General features: G+C 41.3%; 1 protein-coding gene across 2 annotated transcripts in view; it reads right to left on the bottom strand.

Moving 5' to 3' along the window:
- The window catches only part of LOC100576247 (frizzled 2), a 122,783-nt gene that overhangs the window by 83,753 nt on the left and 17,122 nt on the right, over positions 1 to 21,908 (bottom strand). Inside the window, exon 1 of one of the 2 annotated variants that reach the window (XM_006559230.3) lies at positions 4,298 to 4,913. The exons of the other annotated variant lie outside the window; for it this stretch is intronic. The gene's annotated coding sequence lies outside the window, so the exon portion shown is untranslated. Of the gene's footprint in view, positions 1 to 4,297; positions 4,914 to 21,908 lie in introns of those variants that run through there. 2 annotated transcript variants of the gene reach the window in all.

Below are 21,908 nucleotides of genomic sequence, written 5' to 3'. Positions count from 1 at the left end.
TACTTTAGTCTATTTCAAAAGATTAACAAATCAAAACGGAATAATATAACAGAGATTTTCCATTCTGTACTGTTGTTTTTTTTTTCCTTTCTTCTATTTCAAAAAATTAACAAATCAAAATGGAATAATATAACAGAGATTTCTTGTATCTTCTATACTTCAACCACCCATTCTGTACTGTTGTTTTTTTTCCCTTTCTTCTATTTCAAAAAATTAACAAATCAAAATGGAATAATATAACAGAGATTTCTTGTATCTTCTATACTTTAACCACCCATTTTGTACTGTTTTTTTTTTTCTTTCTTCTATTTCAAAAAATTAACAAATCAAAATGGAATAATATAACAGAGATTTTCCATTCTGTACTGTTGTTTTTTTTTCCTTTCTTCTACTTTAGTCTATTTAAAAAAATTAATAAATCAAAACAGTATAATATAACAGAGATTTCTTGTATCTCCTATACTTTAACCACCCATTCTGTACTATTGTTTTTTTTTCCTTTCTTCTATTTCAAAAAATTAACAAATCAAAATAGAATAATATAACAGAGATTTCTTGTATCTTCTATACTTTAACCACCCATTCTGTTTTTTTTTCCTTTCTTCTATTTTAATCTATTTCAAAAAATTAACAAATCAAAATGGAATAATATAACAGAGATTTCTTGTATCTTCTATACTTTAACCACCCATTCTGTACTGTTGTTTTTTTTTCCTTTCTTTTACTTTAGTCTATTTCAAAAAATTAATAAATAAAAACGGAATAATATAACAGAGATTTCTTGTATCTTCTATACTTTAACCACTCATTCTGTACTGTTGTTTTTTTTTTCCTTTCTTCGACATGTTTTAGTCCCAACGAGATAAGTTAGAAAGTGCCATAAAATACGGTACAGGCCTAAGTGGACATTCGATAAGTAACCTGTACAGATTCCTTCCTTCCGCCATTATTAATAGATCGAACAAACAGAAAATAAGATCCTACGCAAAAAGAAAAAATCCAATTAATACTGATTCCATTCGTATTCTCTCTTTTCATACCTCGTCCATTCGAGTATTACACACAAGACAAAATTCTTCGTCTCACTTGCCATTAACGAATCATCCAGAGCCAGACACACACACAAATTTCCTTCGACTGCTACTTTTTCTCCTGTAAAGGAGAAAAGATCCAACGAATTTTCAACGACACATCGGCGACAGGCGAGCGGACATATTGGGTGATAGCCTGGCCGCGCTAATCAGAAGCATTCCCCGACCGACAAATGGCAATTTAACGCTGTCGACCGTCTCGGTCGATATTCGAGCGACCCTTTGACCGTCGACGCTAATGCACGGCCGGCCCTTTATTTCCGGCTGTCACCCCGACTCCACGATACGCTCCACGTCGTTCGTTCGTTCGGGTCCGAAGCGGTCGGACGTGGGCGCCCACCGACCGTCCACCGCCGCTTGCTCTCTATACGTCGGTGAAAAGGACCACGCCTCCTAGCCAAAGGATTTAATTACGAATTAATTGTGATGCACAGGCGCGTGGGTAATTCCGGCGGCAGGTAATTGCGCCGCTAGATACCTCCTGTCCTCCCTCCACACCTGTGCCTTCCTCCTTTCGCCCTTTGTAAACCGCGCCCTGCTCGCCATCCTTTTATCAAACCCATCCACCGATCCCCCCGATTGCAGCCCGTCTTATTGCTCCCTCGATCGTGGATGTACACGTAGATAGCCGGACGGAGGAGTATTCGAATTTCGATCGAATGTCTTTCTGTTCGGAATGCGGGGTTCTAAGGATATATATATATGTAAGAGTTTGTGTATGTGTGTGTGAAATGAAAAGAAATTCCGTTTGATACGAGACGATTCTTCTTCTCTGACCGAGGGGAAGTATCTTTTGAGCGAGTCGTAGACGAGACGTCAGAAGTGAAGTGTACTCGTGGTGGATACATAAGTCGTAAGTTTGAAGCTCGTGTTGATTCTTTGCAAGATTTAAATATTCGATAAGGCTCGCGAGATTGGAAGATGTAAAGGAGATTTCTTATGCAAACGGTTTTGGGCTGCCGCTTTCGAGATCTCTTTGAGGTGTCCGGAATCCCTTTGGTAGCTTGTTCCAATATTGCTTCACTGACAGCATGTCAGAGCATGTTCCAACGATAAAACGTATAATTTAACGTTTAATAATTCTCATCTCCCTCCTCCAAAGTTCAAATTAATAATGTACAAACCTTTAATTTCTAGCCTCGACTGTAAAAACGATAAATTTCTACTTCAGATTCTTCTTCTCCACTTTCCAAGGGTAAATAATCGTCAATCCCTCGAACTGGCGCGTCAACCCTTTTACCCTTATCCTTCGTGTCATCGGGGCAACGCGGTATTTCCACGAAATGAACCAAGCCGGTTTTACATCCCCTCTCGTAACTCGATTCGCGAGTCAACCACGCATACGCGTTTTTCGGTCTTTCAATGCCCCTGTAACGAGTGGATCGCTCTTCTTCCGCCACGCCCACCTCCAACACGCGCATAATTGCGGGATAACGCGCGGGTGGCGCGAATCCCCCACTTCCAGGTGTCCCCGGCCGGGACACAATGCTCTCCGACGGATAACAGAATTTAATGAAGCGGGACCGCCACTTAGAGACGTCGTGGAAACACGACGTGTCCACGATTCAAAGCCCTCGTTACGAGGGGACGATCCGTGACGAGGCATCAGGGGGTGGGCGATGGTTTCCCTCCCTGTGGACAGCGGGGGACACGAGCAACCCTGGAACGCATCTCGATAAGATGCTTTTTCGAATCACGAATTGATGTTAGCTTCTATTTGAGTTGGATGTGTTTAATGGAGTATTGATGATCTTATTGGAGTAATTAACGGTTTCCTTTTTGATTTCTGAAACGAATGGATCATTGGATTATATACGTATCGACTATGGTGAGGATTTGGTTGTTGATGATAAGGTAATTAAAATTGTTCCGTGAATATTTAAGTGGACGATGAATGTATAGAATATTCTTTGAGCAAAATTTTATGATAATGAGGATGGAATAAGTGTATTTCGTTGCAGGATGTTCCGATTGGAATGTCAGTTGCGTAAATTGATGTTAGCTTCTATTTGGATGATGCGTTTAATGGAGTATTGATGCGTGGAGTAATTAACTGTTTCTTTTTTGATTTCTGAAACGAATGAATCATTGGATTTGGTTGTTGTTGATTAGATAATTAAAATTGTTCCATGAATATTAATAATAAATGGATTACGATGAATGTGTAGAATATTCTTTGAGCAAAATTTTATGAGGTGGAACGAGTGTATTTCGTTGCATGGATCAGGATGTTGCGATTGGAATGTCAGTTGCGTAAATTGATGTTAGCTTCTATTTGGGTGTACGTTTTTGGGTGATGCGTTTAATGGAGTATCGATGATCTTGTTGCGTGGAGTAATTAACTGTTTCTTTTTTGATTTCTGAAACGAATGGATCATTAGATTATCTTATTAGTATTCGATCATTAGGTTATATACGTATCGATTATGGATTTGATTGTTGTTGTTGAATACTTAAGTGAAGCAAAATTTTATGACAACGAGGATGGAACGAGTGTATTTCGTTGCATGGATCAGGATGTTCCGATTGGAATGTCAGTTGCGTAAATTGATGGATTTCTAGTTCGAAAGCTCCGAATTCCGTTTACACCCAAGTTCGAAGATTTACGTTCCATGAATTTTAAACGGCGTTTTCTATGTTTCTTGCTGGCTCCTCGTAGAAAGTATTTGTAATCCTTTTTACAAAATAAACGATACACGACGATTGCTAAATAAATCTTCCGCTACGATAACAAACGATAAAAACTTGGTCATCTTGGCTATCGGAGAAGAAACATTGAATAAAATCGGAGCAAGATGATTTATCTCCCGTCTGAACTTCTCATTAATCAAAATTACAAAAACCAACGAAAATAGTTGATCATCCTACACGCAGCCCGTAGTAACTTGGCGCGATCGTACATCTGCAAGAAGCAATACCGATAAAAATTGTTCTTTCATTGTTCATCGCTCGATAATTTCAATCACCGTTCATTTTACAATCTGAAACAGCAAAACGAAACAACACCAGCAACAGTTTCTTTCATCCCATTTCGCGGGGGATAATTTCAATCGTCCCAATCTACCGATCGGATCTCCGCGTTTCCAGGCCCGAACCAATCATCAATCCGCATCAATCTCCTAGCTAGACACCCCAGAAGAAACTCGACTACCGCTTCGATCGCTCTTTCTTATCAACTATCATCCGCCCTTGCATTACTCTCTTACCTGGCAGCCGGTTTCGATCAGATCGTGGTAAATCGTCTCGTCGCGCGCGAACCAATCACCACTCGCTTGCCGCGTCAACAATAAAGAATTCCCGACATTGTTGCGATTTCCAGCACGGATAAACCTGCCTCGGGATCACCAACTGTATCTACCGATCCATCAAATCACTTCGACGACTCAGTCAAACTCTTCTTTCCGTCTAATAACTTCACTCAATCTCCTGAACGTCTCCACGATTCGTCTTTCCACCCCTCCTTTTTTTCTCTATTCTCCTTTCACACTTCCACTTCGAAACAACGAATCACACTGAACAACAGTTTCCACCAAAAGGTATGTATATTTATATATACTTTTTTTGTTTCCTTTGTGTCCCACACCTTTGTCTCTTTCACAGAAAAACTAATGGTCCATCACGAGCGAATCGTTTCGAATAGCGAAAGGAAAAAAAAAATTGTCGCAATTCTCTCTTCTATCCGTTTCCTTTTTTTTCGAATGCACGCGATTAATCGTGCAACCGATAAAACTCTCGATCCTCGAAATCTCGAAAACGAGCACCGGTTCGGAGGCGACGAGTCGGCCGGGTTGCCGGTCTCGAAGGCGCGCGAGAAATGCACGCTCCGCCCGGCGGCGCTCGCTTTTATCGACGCTCGCGCGAACGCGCGCAAGCGTACACTTTCTCTCTCGCTCTTTCCCTCGCCCCTTTCTAGCTGCTCTCCCAGTTCGACTAGGAGTGTTCCACCGTCGTCGATGCTTTCACGCGTGTCTCCCGTGGTGTGCGTGCCACGAGCGTGTACCCACGCGCCCGCGCAATCCGCCGATAAAGACGCATCCCATCGCCTGTAACGCGACTGCCCCTTTCGCGCGGATGCGTTTCTTTCACCGGCATCGATCTGACACCGACTTCCGACCTTTCCCAAGACGCTCCACTTTTCCCTCCGATCATTCCTCGATCCTTTCTTTGTCATCGATGAGATTTCTTTTAGTCTTTGATATTCGTTTTATTTCTCATCGAAATGAAAATTTCGTGATTTTTCCAAGGAAGGAATAGTTGGATCTTTCTTTTTAATGGATGGAAGGTGATGCAGATCTTTAAGTTCCTTTCTCTTTGTTTTATTGTTGTTAATATTACGTTTTCCGAATTCTTTTTAATTCTTCTGAAGATACGATTGGATTATGATTGGTGTTGAGAGTATTTTTGTTTGATTAATTGTATCCGTGATTGACCAAGAATAAAAATCTTGGGAAATCTGACGTTAATTATGATAAAATTAGCGATCAAATTAACTAAAACTTCCACTGTAATCTAAGAGATAAGATTAATATTAGATAGGATGCATATATGAATATGTATGCATATGTGCATACAATAGGATTTGCTATTATCCGCAAATTTTAATATCTATAGATCTTGGAATTAATTCCCAGATACGATTCTCATAACGTATTCTTAGTGATTGAAATTATTAACATGCAACGTAACATATTATTAATTATGATTCCATATATCTTATGCATCTGTGATTTGTGACAATCAATAACTTGTAAACCAAGTTACAAAAAATAATTGTGATCAATTTTAAAGTCGAGAATAAAATTTTCGTTTTGAAAAGCACAAATAAATAATTGAGAAAGTGAGTGAGAAATATTAGAAGAATCGAGGAGGAGGAATGAGTCTTGTGAAACAGTAGTGTTTGCTTAGACGTTAATCACAATGAAACTAAAAGTGCTCCCTTTTCATCACTAATACACCGTTTCTCCCAATGCTCGAGCGTTTGTTCTGATATCGCCTTCAGGCCCCAGGCGAATTTCCTTTTGTCCCTTCTGTAGTGTCGCTTCTTTGTATCATCAAAGTGAATTTCAACGCAAAGGAAACGTGGCTAGAAGTGTGCGCTTGCATACGACGAGTGGAATGATCAAGAAATGACAATCCAAGTTATTCCCATTTTTGCATTAACGCGATATTAACGAATAAATATACTTTTCCCAATTATTAAATGAGGAAAAGAAATATAGACGGCGTTTAAATAACGCGATGACGAAGCAATAGTTGTAAATAAAATTTCCTATATATTATTCTTCGAAAAAGATAATACAAAATTTTATTCTTCTGTTTCTAAAAATAACGTATACACGACACTTTGAGGCAAGATACCTGATTCACTACTCTCTCTTTCTCGAAATTACCCATCAATACACCACGATGCCGAACAATTTATCCATTTAAATTTCCATGTTTGTATTCGAAATGAATAAGTTCGTGTTTACATCGAGAGATTTGCTAAAACTGCTGGACAAAGTAATGACTCAACGTATCCGTGGCATGAATAAAAGAAAAACAGCTATCAGATTCTCATGCAACGAAATCGGTAGTAGCATTCGTAATACAAGTGGCGGTGGAATGATTCTCTGGTGTAATTTTAAATGGTTCATCTCACTCCAATTCTTTCTCTCTCCCTCTCCCTCTCTCTCAATTTTAAATGCTTTATAATTCGAAATCCTCCTCTCTCCCCGATTACCAGAGGATTACCAACGGTTTTAATGGTGCTGGTGAAATGATATTACTCGCAAAATTGAATGTTTTAATAGGGGCAAAACGATATACCAGTAGTACCAAAGTTCACGAACACTTCTCCAACTCTCGAAATTCGAGTCACGACCACAGGCATTATTCTGCGGTTTAACGTTGATTAGAGGGGAAATTTCATCGAAAATGTTCAACTCGTCGTTTTGGGATTGGACGAAAATTTAGGCTAATTGAAATAAAATTTTCGTCGAGCCCGTTATCGGGGAGGAGGAGGAGGAGGAGGAGGGGGAAACACATTGAAATTTAAACATGTTACATGCGAGAGGGATTTGCTTGGCCACTTGCGAGCGTATAACGACCGTGAATAATTACATATAATGTGTACGTTGTAAAATTAAAAGGGTAATGTCTTGGGAGGAGTTTCAGGGTACTTTATAGCTTCATAAACTTCATTCGGTGAGAAAAAATGGCAGCGTAAAGTTTCGAAATACGCGTCAACTATGTGTATTCGGTTGGTTTTGCGGACGAAAGGGGAGAAATTTATTCGCGAGAGTGTAAAAACGTGTAAAACGGTGTTTTAAAAGACGTACACAGAGTGAAAATCATCGCTGTTATTTCTTTTCAAGGATGCTACCAATCCACGCACAGCTATAAATTGTTTCTATCGATAAGATCTCTCTCTCTCTAAGAATCGAAAGATTATTAATTTCCATACTTCCTGGAATTCTAGAAACTCTAAAATAACTTTTAAACGTTTAATTTCTTCTTAGCCGAATGGTTTATTTTAATTAACCTGCGTGGTATTTGTTTATTCAACAATGCTTAAAACGAGTTGATTTCATCGAGATTCACAGTTTAAGCTTATTAAGAGATTAGAATTAAGAATTTCTTAATTAAAATCTTGTAAATTAATGAAGAAACGAAGATTTAATATCATCAACCAAGATAAAAATCTTGTAACGTGCATTCATGCTCACGTTTCACGATGAGAGATTTATACTTTCACATGTTACAAGGAACAAGATACTTAAATAATTACTTTCGTGTATCAAGTAACAAATAATATATAAGATAATATCTTATACCCGAATATTAATGCAAATAATCTTACCGAATAATAAACGTAAATTTAAACCCTGTAGTATATAAAGGTTCGTTAAAAAAAAGTGTCTCGAAGTAATTCGATCAAGAAACACCAATTTCCTCGTAATTTCATCTCGATCAGCTCTCTCACCATAGCGGAGATTAATTTTTCAAAACCGAATTATTCGATTAACGTCCCATTTGCGATTCGTTTCCATCAATTCTAATCAATTTCCTCGAACAATTTCATAAAAAAAAAGAAAGAAAATCCATAATTTTATAATTTTTCCCACGAAAATAATTTCGTCTCGACGATTCTTCGGAGGAACATTATATTATGTCCGATTAACGATTGAAATTCGAGAGTTGGTTTTCTCTCGATGACACGCGAACAACTCGATTCGATTCGCATGAAATCGTTCCCACTCGATCCAAGGCCACCCGATGCAGATTCCCGCTATTCTCGTGAACGAGTTATTAATATCTTAATTACATTCGACTCGTTTTTGCGAGGACGTCTGGTCGATCAGTATTACAAGACAGGACGAGATTTCGCGGGATTAAATCGACGACGTCCAGCGACGATGATTGGACCGACCTTGCGAGCACGAGATTAACATTGTACGTATATCGTGTTCTGACATCTTGATATTGAACACACCAGTTGTGTCTCGTAATCCAGTAGCTTAAGGGATTTCATTTTATATAGGATTTATACGACGCATCGTATCTCGAACAACCGTTCAACTATTGTAAAACGTCGATGAGTTTCAAGTTTGAAAAAAATCATCAACAACGTGTCAACACCCTCCCTTAAATATATTTCTTCAAAGATCGCTTAATATTTAAGAATTAAATATATCGAATGTATGCAACGCATAATATTGTTGCATATTTATTTAGAATATTTTAAGGATGAAGATTAAATTTAGATTTAATTTCCTAAGAATCTAAAACGATGATTATGTATTAGATATTCCTTTCTTACATTGTGGATCGATTCAATAAAAAAATTCTACGCCAAAAATTTTTATTACTTTCATCCTTTTTATACCGAAAATAAATTTAACGATATTTTTCCACCCAGCAAACTTATCGCGCGTTTAATTACAGTGGCAAATAATCCCGGTCGGCGGGAACAAAAACGATAGCACGTTGGAAGAAGAAGCCGCTTCGCACCTATGCACCAAATATTTACAATACGAATCTGATTAAAAGTGTTCCACTGTCGTCGCTTGCGAGATAATCCGACAAAGAAAAAGGAAAAGGAGCCGCCTCTCCCTTCCTCCTCCTCCACGAGGTTAACAATCGCGATTAAAACTGTTTATCCACAACAGTTGGCCAATTTATACACCCGCGATATTTGCACGCGAAATTTTTCCTCTCACCTCTATATATTTTCCATTGCTGCGAATATCAAAACCACCGGCATTCGGTTCCTCCATCTCGCTCCCTTTGTACATGGAAAATTTACGATTCATTTCGCGAGCAATAATCGGCGGCCACGTGACGCCGCAATGCCGCTGCGAATTATCCCTTAACCCTTGATGAATTGATATTGGCCCGGGTTTTGCCGTGCTCCTTTTTTTCCTTTTTCCTTTTTTTTCTTTTTTTCCCGCCCCCCGGTGCCGTTGAATATGCAATTGATTACACGACCGATCGGAGGGGGGGCGGGAGGCTCGCGATGCCTGCGATTAATTCCGATTCCACGGAACCGACGTTCCACCTCGCATGTTCGATTTAACATATTTGATCGATACTTGGTACCCCGATTATTCCCCCTTCCATCTTGTGTTACGGTACATACACATACATACAGATTGGAATTATCATCCACGCGTTGCTGGCTGCGAATTTTCGATCGTCGACCAAGGCGCTCTCTGTTTCAGACCGGGATTTCGAAATCGTCGCCTCGAGCGGTTTATCTTTCGCTGTTTATCTTCTGGAAAAAAAGATGGGCCGCTTCGAAACGTGGGGGAGTCGATTTGCGAAAGATGATGATGGAGATGGAGAGATGAAGATAAAGAGGAAGGGGAGGGATTTTTCAAGATCGGTATTATCGAATTTTTAATTTAGATTTTGATTTAAGGAAAGTATTTGCGTTTGTGTGATTTAAGAGTGGAGGATATTACGATATCGATTTTCTTTTTACGTTTCGAGTCATAATTGTTAATCTTTTTTTCGATTATTATTATTCTTTTTTCTATCTCGTATTGATTTCGTGACAGAATATTTCACAATCTCTTATACTAAGGAAGAAACATCCGCGATATTAAAAATTCTCCGTAAGAGGGAAAAAAGGTATAAATCGATAGAAATTTTTAAGAAAATGAAATGTCTGGACTGTTCCGTTCGTTTTTCGAAATGAAAATTAAAAAAGCTTTTTAGCGATTGGAGATTTTTATGAGACGATCAACTAATAGCTACGGTAAACAGTTATTTAGAGCAACAACGCATTAAGAGATGGATTTCCTAAGAGATGGTATAAAAGCGTTGGAGCTTATCGTTAGACGAAGCGCAAGTAAAATTGGAAATTCGATAAAAGATAAAAGAAAATAATTTAAAACGCTTTCACCGTTATCTCAAATATCTCATCTTTCTACCTTCAATCATTCTAGAAATAATATAATATAACGAAATTTCAAATCGATTTTCGATCATCCTTGATTGCCGCATTTTCATCTAGAAAATCGCGAAAACGATGACTAATGTATAATTTATTTAGATAATAAATAATTTAAAACGCGAAAGTTAGATTACAAATATCTCATCTTTCTGTCTTCAATCATTCTAAAAATAATATAATATAACGAAATTTCAAATCGATTTTCGATCATCCAATTGAAAAAGAGATCTATATAATTTTTAACTCCTTCACCTCATTTCGTACAGCATCCTCAATTATAGCGTTATCCATCCTTGATTGCCGCATTTTCATCTAGAAAATCGCGAAAACGACGACTAATCTATAATTTATTTAGATAATAAATAATTTAAAACGCGAAAGTTAGATTACAAATATCTTTCTGTCTTCAATCATTCTAAAAATAATATAATATAACGAAATTTCAAATCGATTTTCGATCATCCAATTGAAAAAGAGATCTATATAATTTTTAACTCCTTCACTTCATTTCGTACTTCAGCATTCTCAATTATAGCGTTATCCATCTTTGATTGCCGCATTTTCATCTAGAAAACGACTAATCTATGAAATCACGGTAAAGCGAGCAACAATGATCTTCTTCTTCACTCTCGTTACCTCCTCCTCCCCAATACTTAATACTTAACTTTTCTCGCGTGATTCGGCCCTCCCTCCTCCCGCAGATGCCTCCACCTCGCGGCTAAGTAGCCGCTTCGACGGTATAACTCATTTGGTATCGGACCTCGGACACGTTCCCCTTCGACCCATGCCCCCGCCACTATCGCCGAGAATTACGAGCGTCATTACCATTAGTCGCGGTAATATAGTAGACGGTCTCGCGTCTCTAAACAGATAGGGGAGGGGGAGGGAAAGCCAAGTTTCAGGGTTGCTCCCCCCTCCCCGTTCGAGACGTCTCTTTCGTTGAAAGGAATGCCACCATCGCTTATCGCGTTAAATGGACGCCGCGTCGAAATATTACGCGCCTCCCGCTGAAAAATTGGCTCGATTCGTTAATGCTCCTCCCCGGATGGATCGGATGGTTTCGTTGTATCTTTATGGGACGAGAGCTTGTGCACTCGAGTTTATGGAATTGTACGATTTTCTCTTCTTCTGAAGAAGAGAGGAGAAGGGAGAGATTCCTCTTCCTTGTGCGTAAATGGATATACCTAGAAAAATTCGTCGAGCATTCAATATCGAGGATTTTTTGTTCACGAGGAAAGTTTCTTTTTGAAAAAATCTTGGCATACTTTTGCCAAGAGTAGTCAGTTTGCAAGAGTAAATACGCGACAAAACGATCCGTTAAATAATTACTAGAGGCAATTATCGAGAATAAATCGTTAAGGAAGAATTATATTTTAATAAGTAGAAATTTTTATCGCGACAAAAATTAACTTGCCTAACTTCTTTTTCTTAAATAAAAAAAAAAACATAGCCACCCATATGGTATCTACGACAGCAGCGGATAAATTTTCACGACCTAGCGTAATAAATCCTCTTGCCTTTCTCCCCCTAAGGGAGTTTAAAAAAAAAAAGAAAGCGGAAAAGAAGCACATAGGTGGAAGGAGGATAACCAAGAAACCCTGACACTTATTTATACCCGTTCATCGGGTTCGTCCCGGGCATACGATTAAACGGCCTCCTTGGTTTCGTTTTCTTTCGCGAGTGTTTCGTACAATGGGAAGTGGTTGGAACGCGAGCAGACGTGGACGAGGAAACGAGATAAGCCGTGCTCGCGCGCGATGCGCCCTGATGAATAGCTCTTGAATCGGCATTGAAGTCGTACGTGACCATTGTGTCGTGGAACAGCGGGTGGGTCGCATCGACTTTGCTTTTCGCGCGGACGGACTGGCATTGTCGACGAAAAATCTCCACGTGAAATTAATAAACGCGTGGGGAGTGGGGCATGGCCGCCCTATTGAATGCTTGTTACTGCCTACCTACCGGTGAAATAGTAGCTGGCGATTATCCGCGGAATCGAAACAGTCTTATGAATAATGCATCGAGATATATCCCCTCGTATTCCTCCATGCATGCTACCTCGCGTTTCGAGTGGATTCGCCATCAACACTAATCTCGATTGACCCGTCGTACACCTTGCGAAAATTCTACCCGCTTTTTCATCATTCCCCTTTCAAATTTGTTTACGCGTCGTGAAATTGAAAAACGACCGATCCGAATATTGGATTCGAGGTTTTTGTTGGAAGAAAGAAACCCGTTGCGAGAAAAATAAATCAAACTTGATCCGATCTACGTACGAAGGTGAACGTAACTAGCTCGAGACACGTAACTCTGCATCGCATGCATCTATAAAGGTTTCGTTGAAGAGGTCGATACAACGAATTAATTATCACGAGCCTCGTCCAGCGAGCCTCTCACTTTGTGAGATATAAGATGATGCACGGGTCAAACGGGGAAGAGAGCTCGTAAAAACCAACGAATCTTCTTTTTTTTCCTTTCCACCGGCTCGGCTTTTTCTCTCGCGGGGCCACACGTAACGCGCACCGCATACGCGGTGCATACACGTGAACGGCCCTTCTGGCTAGATGCATCACGCAGAGCATCTTGTTCTTCATCTCTCGGTGACAGTCCTCCAACCCTTTTTCTTTCCACCGTTCCCGCACGCCACGAGAGCCTTCACCCTTTCCACCCGCCGCGTGCAACTTTACGCTCTCCTCTCCTCCTTCGCGTTTCCCCTCTCTCTCTCCGTTTCACTCGGCTCTTTCTCCTTTTTGTCGAGAAAGAAGAAAAAGAGAAAGAAAGAAAGGAAGGAAAAAAAGAAGACCAAGGAGAATATGTACACCGGCGAGGTAATCAAAGGGGTAGGTGTATATTCGTTGGTACTTTACCCCTCCCCCCTCCTCGAAACGCCCCGGCGCTCTCGAGGTACGCGAGGAACACGCGGGAGCGTTGCCGAACAATCGTTTCGGGAGCTTTGAAGTTTCCTCGGCTACACGCCCCCGTCGATCCCCCATACGCCTCCTCCGTTCCATCAGCCGCGCACCCACTCGCCTCGTAGGGGACCAAACGGCGCGTATGGCGTCGGCATGGATGTGACACGGTGTGCACCAGCCGCGGGGAGGGAAATAGGTCCCGACTCTCCACCCACCCGTGTACCCGAGTACACCACGATAATGTCGTCGAATCGGTGGCCTCTTCTCTCCTCCTCTCCTCTCCTCTCTATCTCTAACTCGCTCTCGTTTCACAAAGAGGGACTCGCGCGCGGCCACGCGGGTGGGGAGGGTCGGTACGCGTCGATGGCGCGATGGCGATGAGGCGGGTGTGGGAGAGAGGCAGGCAGGCAGGCACGGGTGCTTAAGGGGCTAATTACCAGTATTTTTCCCCCGAAGAGATTCGCACGATGGTCATCGTGCACGTTGGATGGTACCTGCTTTGATTTATCCCTCCGCTACGAGAGTTACGTTGAGGAGAGGAGAGCGGCTGGTCTTTGTGGCGACACGATAGGTGCACTCTCCCCGCTTCTGGCTCGCTATCCTTCACGTCGCGGGGGCTAATCAACCAAAAAGAAGCTCCTCTTCCTCCTTCTTTGTCTTTGTCACCGCGCCTCCTCGTTGCGTTTTCGTTCATCCCTTGTCATCGCCACCCTCTTCTTTCGGCCTTCATCTTCATCTTGCTCTTTCGCTTTTCCTCTCCTGCATGTATACATGCATGTATGTATGTATATATATATTCACCCTCTAAGAGACGAGTCTGGGAAAGGGGTGGTGGGGCGCGTATCCGCGTTTCTTTCGCGGCCGTGCCGCGAGAAGCCTTTGGCTCCCGATGCCGCGTATGCAGAAAACATCGCGGAAGTGGCCACTCATTGTCCCGGAGTGGCAGTCGAGTGCAGCTTTGCCGACGACGGGGTAATTAGTTCGTATTATACTTTGTGACATCGCCGTGGGTCGGCCAATGAAGCCGAAGAGGATCATCCCCCTCCTTCCGCTCTCTTCGTCCACGCCTCGTTGCCTCGCTTCCTCTTCTCGCGCGCTCCTCTTCCAATCCAATTACGATTTTTCGCTATTTCTTTCCCCGATCTTTCCCTCTTCTTTGACTCGTGGACGTCAAACTTTCTCTACCTCTTCTTTCCTCTTCCTCGATTCGCCTTCTCTTTGTTATTCCCTTCGAAATCAGCGCGATAGAGAGTTTGGCGGAAGTGGATGACCGAAAGATCGTCGAGTGCGCTGTTACACCGCGAGTGTGGATAAAAGAAAAAGGGGTCAGAAATATACTCTCGATGAGGCTCGAGGATCTACGATTGGAAAACTCGCGAATAATACTCGATTAGGACAGAAAAATTGGCACCATCTCTTTATTAGAGAGTTTCGAGATATTTGAAATACTCTTTTTTAATTTTTGTTGAATCGTTTCGACGGAAAGAGGTGCATACTTTACGGTATGCAATGAGTTTTTGAGAGGAAATAATGTTTGATAAAGTTCAATTACTCGGTACTGTTCCCCCTGCCATTTGTCTTCTTGCTGTTGAAGGTTATCAGTGAGAGACAGTTAACGTGTTGTAGTTTGCATACTTGGAAGAAACAAGAGCCACGCTTATCGTTGGGCGATGTATGAATCCTTGCAAAGGATATTCAACCGTTCAGCAATTAATAAATATGATATCGTATGGTATGAGAACAACCAGTAGTTCGGTAGCAATTAAAAAATATTCTTAGAATTGATATGGTGTAATTAAAAACTTTCTTTGAATTCGTATATCTACACGAGTTCAAAGATTGAAACTGATTCTGAAAGAGTCGGGATTCAAAACGTAGAAAAATTACACGTTGAAATTATTAACACGAGCATAATTTTCACAAATTATCGCCCTTTCGAAAAACGAAACGGCCAAGAAAGTAGAAACTCTCGTTTCAATCTTTGAATCGTTTTTAACGAGAAACGTTCTCAAAGACAGGCTCCCGAAAGACGTAATTTTCCATAAGAGAGGATCTACCCTCGCCTCGATGATCGCGATTCGAAAATTTCCCGAGGGTCACACACTTCTGTTCTCCTTTCGTCCGCTCTGTTTACGAAGAAGAGAGATCCGCCGGAGATCTCGTTTGAGACGAGCGGTGGGAAGAAAAAGTTCGAGTCAACGATCGAAACGAATCGGGGCTGAAGACGTTCGTCGCTTCGTCGCGTCTAAGAAACCGACAAGGATCGAGAAAAAAGCGTATTTTCCCCCCTTATCCACCGCCTGTCACCGACGTCGTCCCCTTTTTTTGCGTTTCTTTTTCGATGGATCCACCCCCGCGTCTGAAAACGACATACCCTCTCGGACGTTCGTGAGAAAAATCTTGAGAGAGAGAGAGGGAATTTCGAATCGAGTTCACGGAGGTGAATAACGTCCTCGATGCTTCAATCTTCCTCCTTGCTCGTCGCGATATTATATTATTGACGTATTAGTGCATTCACGATTTTTCATATCAGGCTTGAGATTATATTAGCAAAAAGAAGAAGAAGTTTGTATCATTTTGTATCGATTTTGAATTATAATTAAATTTTTTTGACTTGTTATATATAGTGGATAAGAGAGAGATTTTTTGAAAAATAGCTCGGGTACGTGGGTGCGCTACTACCCAAAGGACTCACGAAGAAGACTCAAAAGTCTTTCGGTCCTCCCTGCGGAAGTTGTAATACTGTATTACCATTAATAGTAATTTTAGATACCTGTCAAATGATTTTTAATTCTTCCTCGTATTTCTAATTTATTTTCCAATTTCTTTTACGAATCTCAATCGTAAGAAACTCGAAAATGGAGAAGCTCGATTTTATTCCACGATAAAATGTATATTGTATTACCATTAATAATAATTTTAGATACCTGTCTAATGATTTTTAATTCTTCCTCGTATTTTTAATTTATTTTTCAATTTTTTTTACGAATTTCAATCACTTAGAAGCTCGATTTTATTCCACGATAAAATGTATAATTTTAGCAGCATGGTTAGTATGATGCCAATAATTGATATGACGCGACAAATTTAACACTTACAGCGAGTTAATAATAATATGTTACGTTCCATTATCGATATCCAATAATTTCTGACGGGAAATAAAGAATCGGATATTTTTTTTTCCACGGTGAAAAATATATTTGGAACGAATCGTTTGGATGAACTTTGCAAATCAACAGCGATACGAATGATTCGTTTTATTTATTGAAGCCAATATTGCACAGATTGCGAACTATGATTTGATTTCTAACATTTGTCTTCTGAAAGTTGCATGAGAGCAACTTGAGAATTTGCGTTGCTGTGATTGATATACCTCTTGCAGAGAAAGATTTGAGACAGAAAGTTGATCGATGAACTCTCATTAATCACAGAAAAGAAATATTACTCGAAGATATGGAAAATCGAGAATTAAATAGATATTTCTTAAACCTTTTAATTTTAAAAGCTTGAAATCTTTTCCCATCTAAATCTTTCCTCGATCATAAAGAAATAGAGATGCTTGCAACACGATGAATTATTTAAGAATTTATTACTAATTGTTTAATGATTCAGTTAAAAAACTTGATCAATTATAAAAATTACCAACCATAATTAATTCTCTTCTATTTCTAGTTATTCCAGAATCACTGTTAATTGCACGAGAAGAAGTATCGTTCAACCCCACATTTGTTTCCCTTACTACCAATACGAAAACGTAACTTCCGTCTAGGTCGTCTGCGTATCCAATTGCGGACGAATGGTGAAAATTGCTGAAGCAGCATCTGAAGCATCGGTCTCTGCCTTGTTCAGCCGCTGGCAAATGAGCACGCGAGCCTACGTAGCAGAAACTAACCAACATTTTTCAGTCGACTCGCTCTTCAAACAATTGCGCGTCTCAAGAGCCATGCTCCCGATTCCTGGTGGTTTATCTACGAGTTTCGATTATCTAGTATTAGAGTTAGATCAATATAGAACAGAATATCATAAATACTATCGGTCAACGATCGATTAAAAATAACGAAGAATTTAATTATTTGATAAAAAATAATTCCCAAATTCGATCATCGAAAATTCTTAATTCAGAAGAATTAGGGCAACAATCCTTTTACATCCTAGTTAGACAATTCGAATAAAAATTTGTAAATTTATCTGACTTATATTCTTACTTCAATAACGAAGAATCATTGAATCTATATAGATTGATTCTTTCCATTTTCCTATATATAATAATTTTACATGTATGATTTTTGTTTAAACAACAGAAGGAAACTTAAAAATCTTCAAATATCCTAGACTAGTCATCAAGGAGCAAAAAGAAGAAGAAAAAGAGAGAAAAAAAGATACTTCGTGTTTGGTCGTTCGAATTGGCATCGATCTCTCGCAAATTTGTCTATTTTTTCTTCTTTTTTTTTTTACTGACACGCGTCGGACGGACATCTGCGGGGCTGAATAAATCATCCTCGCGATCGAGTATTCATTTGCAACCGTCTGATTTCCCGGCCCGTCGAAACGACCAAACGAATCTCTGCGATCGGGACACGTCCGTTGAAAAAGTCGGGCGGCGGTTAAAGAGTAAATTCAAAAGCCATCCCCCCGCCGCCACCCCCTCCCTCCTCTTCGTCCCACGGCTGTTCCGTTTTATTCTAGAATTAATGAAACATGGTGGCGGCGGGTTATGTGTTGGTGCGCTCGTTCCAAGAACGAGCTTGCTTCCTATTCTCCGACAATTTCAGACCGCGTTCTTTTTTCTTTTTTTTCTTTTTCAACCAAAAGTCGAGTCAAAGCAGCATTAACCGAGGATATACAGATATATTTCGAGTCTTTATCGCGGAACGGATTATTTATCACGGACGGCCTGCGCTGGATCTCTGCACTGTGGATCGTATTACGGATTATACGCGCCTGCCATTGTTAATTGCGCGTCAATGTCCCGTGGGATGAATCCGGTGCACGTTTGGCGCGGGAGAGCGTGGAATGTCCGAGGCTTTATTCTCCGAGTGAGGGGAGGGGGGGAGAAAGAGGGTGGAGAGTCTACGGTGGAGAGGAGAGGTTATAGCCGAGGTCTGCCGAGGATTGACCTAATCTGATGTTTACCAACATGGCAATTTCCGCTTTCCGCTATTAACGGAGAGATTATTGCATTTTTCTTTCTCTTCGACATCGAAGGATGGAATTAATCGTATCGAGAATAAACGAGAATTAGGATTGATAATAAATAAGTTTGGGAACGAAGAATAGGAATGTTTTATGATTCAAAAATAAGGAGGATAAGTTTAAGATAATCTAATCTTAAACTAATCTTAATCTAATCTTAAGATAAATCTACTTTTTTGATAATTAAAACGCGAATATATCCAATTTTTCTGAATGTATTAAAATGACAAATGATACTATAATAATACCTCTCAATTTTTGTCCATCTATGGTATCATTCGAATAAATTTTGCAAAGGTATCTCGTAACAACGTGTCCAGAAATACTCAGACACGAAGTGTGCAGGGTGCAAGGGTCCACCTCTCTCTCTCAGGGCCAGGCTCTCACCCTTTCGCGCCCTTCTTGCGCCATTCTTTTCCCGCAGCATCGGCGCATGCACGATACCTAGACCAGTCACTCACTCACTCACTCACTCACTCACGCACGCACGCATTCACGTATCCATCCATACTGCCACGAGTATGTACCAACATACGATATACGTATACACGTATAAACACGAAGAAAGCCACGTCGAGGCTCGACGGCCGCGTCGATGAATTCTTTGATCCACAGTGTAATTAGTTGGTGGCAAGCAACGCACAGTTCCCCGTTACAGGCGGCCCTGCAACAGCAGAAGCTAGCAGCGGGCGCGGGGGTGGGTAGCAAAAATGTTTGAGTGGCGATCAAAGTAGTACGACTCTGCCGGGCTCGGTGGGGAGGGGGGAGGCAGCAGCCAAGGGTGGCAGTGCTAAGGAAAGAAGAAGGGAAGGGAGAAGAGGGGAATCACCCCCATCGTCGACGCCGCCACGCGCTATTGCCGGCTAGCTTGCCATTGGCGTAGCCTCCAACGACTTCTTCCCTTCCTCCGTCTTCTCCTCCCTCCCTCCCTTCCTTCCTTCCTTCCTTCCTTCCTTCCTTCCTCCCTCTTTCTCTCCTTTCACCGACGGCTTTTCGATTCTTTCGGCATGTCCGAGGTAATGAAAGGTTACGAGAGATTTCTCCCAAGTTTCGCGCGGAATGCAGGCGAAACGAATCGCGGTGATTCGTCCGCCTGGGACGCGTCAATACGCCTCGAGAGGTGGGGAGGGGTAAACATTGTGTGCCGGTGGTGAAAAATTCCCGGGGGAGTTCGAGAGACAAAGAGAATGGTCCAAATAATTCGAGACGGCACTACGCCAGTGTTAGAGGGCGCCGTATGACACGTCGAGTGCGGCACTCCGCGCCCTCAAAGCACCGCCGCCATCGTCGTGGTCTTCGTACCCGTCGTCGTCGTCGTCGTCGTCGTCGTCGTCGTCGTAACGCATCCTGTAACGGCGTTGCTTTCACCAAGACGCGGTATCAGTGTAGGAATTTAATGCATCCGCGGGAAGAGCGACGATGGATAAACGGAACGCGGCGCTCGACTCGCTCGTTTCCGCTTCGAAAGGAGCATGGTTCTCGTGGTAGTGGGTAGATAAGACACCGTACTGTTTCGGCTGTTTATGCGGAATCACGTTCAGGGGATCATTTACTACGATCTTGCTAATGTATTTTGTTTCTCTCGAGAAGAGAGACAGATAAATTGTGAAACCAGTGAATTGGGAGAGATTTTTTTAAAGACGAAAAATTAATTCTATTTTTCTTTTTCCTTCCTTTAAATGGAATTGCAATTTACTTTAGTTTCTTAATTTAGATGAAATGCCTGCAACGAGTAATAAATAGATAAGAAAATTACTCGAAATAAGCGACTTTTGAAGCGAATTAAAATTCTAAATCTTAAGATAATTGAAATAATCACGAAGAAAGTATGGAGATATAAACGTACGTGGATCCTCGTAAAGCGAGCTACAGAAATCTTTAAAGACCCTCTATCTTTCTCAAGATGAATGAGCGAGTCTTAATCCTTATCCGGTAAAAGCATTTCTGTTGGATACGTTCCAACATCTGGAAATCTGACTATCCCGCAAAAGATATCAAGAGGGGGGGAGGGGAGACTAAAATCGTTAGAAACATTTTCAATAAATGCACGGTGGCGTGCACGGAAGAGGAAATAGGAAATCCGTTCCGAGAAGTCAGCGGATAAAGGAGGAGGCGCACGAGTATGCACACGCGTGTACACGGGCGATTTTATGCTCGCCAACCCTCTTTTCCGCGCGGCGTAAACCCTCAGACACGAGAGGGAGCCTTACGGACGGGGGTTGCACTTTCAGACGTGAATTTTCACGAAGCGAATAAAGCGTGTTAAAGCTCGTGTTTTCATGACGCTTGCACGCCGCCACGCTCGAGTAATATCTTAATCCTCTTACACGAGAGAATGGTAACCCAAACCACTGCCAACGTGGCCGTTACAGAAATATGGGGCGGAAGGATAGGCTTAGGAAAAGATAGCTGATCGACAGATACGCGAATGATATCCTACTTGTGATTCAACAACGATCCTTCCAGATCATGCAATCCCGTTCACTTTTAACTTGTCACAATTGTTTTCGAAAATACGTACATTTGTTTTTCACATTTAATTCTCGAATATATTCACCTTATCTTGCCGGTAGAAAAATATTCCTAAAAAATAATACTAAAAATTAAAAATCGGAACACTGAAGTCTTTCGACAAGTCTTTGAAATTAATTCAATTCGAGTTTGATATCCGAATACGAAGACTGTTCATATAAAACTTCATCTCGTAAAAATTCACCACCAGTTGCAAATCTCCTCTCGAGCAAATTCTTCGTTACAAAGATATTAATACGTTCAATTTATAGGAGGAAACGAAGAAGAAATCTAATGAATATTGCATAAATTCCAATTCTAACCAGAATTGATCCGGATACGATATAATAACTTTGTGCTCTCGTCCGGCGGGGGGTTGACGCACATTGTCTTTCTTGGCCGAAGGAGGGACGACCTAGGAGGTAATGTACGCACGCTGTTGGCCCAGGAATCGCGGCAAAAGGCCGATTTAAATTTTAAAGTGGCTCGTGAAGCGACGATCTGCCGAAGCCCAGGCTTCTCTCGAAGCGAGCTTAGCGCGCGCTTCAACCCCCGGGGTGAAAAGCGTGGTAACCGCGATCGATTCGTATGGCGCGCGCCCCCCGCGAATTCCTATGGAAGCATCGGGGCCAACCCCCGTGCAACGCGGCGGTAATGCACCGAAACGTAGTTACAGTTTGTAACTCTATTTTGAGGGACATGCACGATGTACGGGGGCCGGGTGTTCTCTTCATCCAGGCCCCTTTCCATGCTTCGTAATATTCT

The sequence above is a fragment of the Apis mellifera genome, linkage group LG10 (genome assembly GCF_003254395.2).
Source record: "Apis mellifera strain DH4 linkage group LG10, Amel_HAv3.1, whole genome shotgun sequence".
NCBI lineage: Eukaryota > Metazoa > Arthropoda > Insecta > Hymenoptera > Apidae > Apis > Apis mellifera.
Note: the sequence above shows the minus strand (reverse complement) of the source record. Positions and strands in the feature narration are given on the sequence as shown.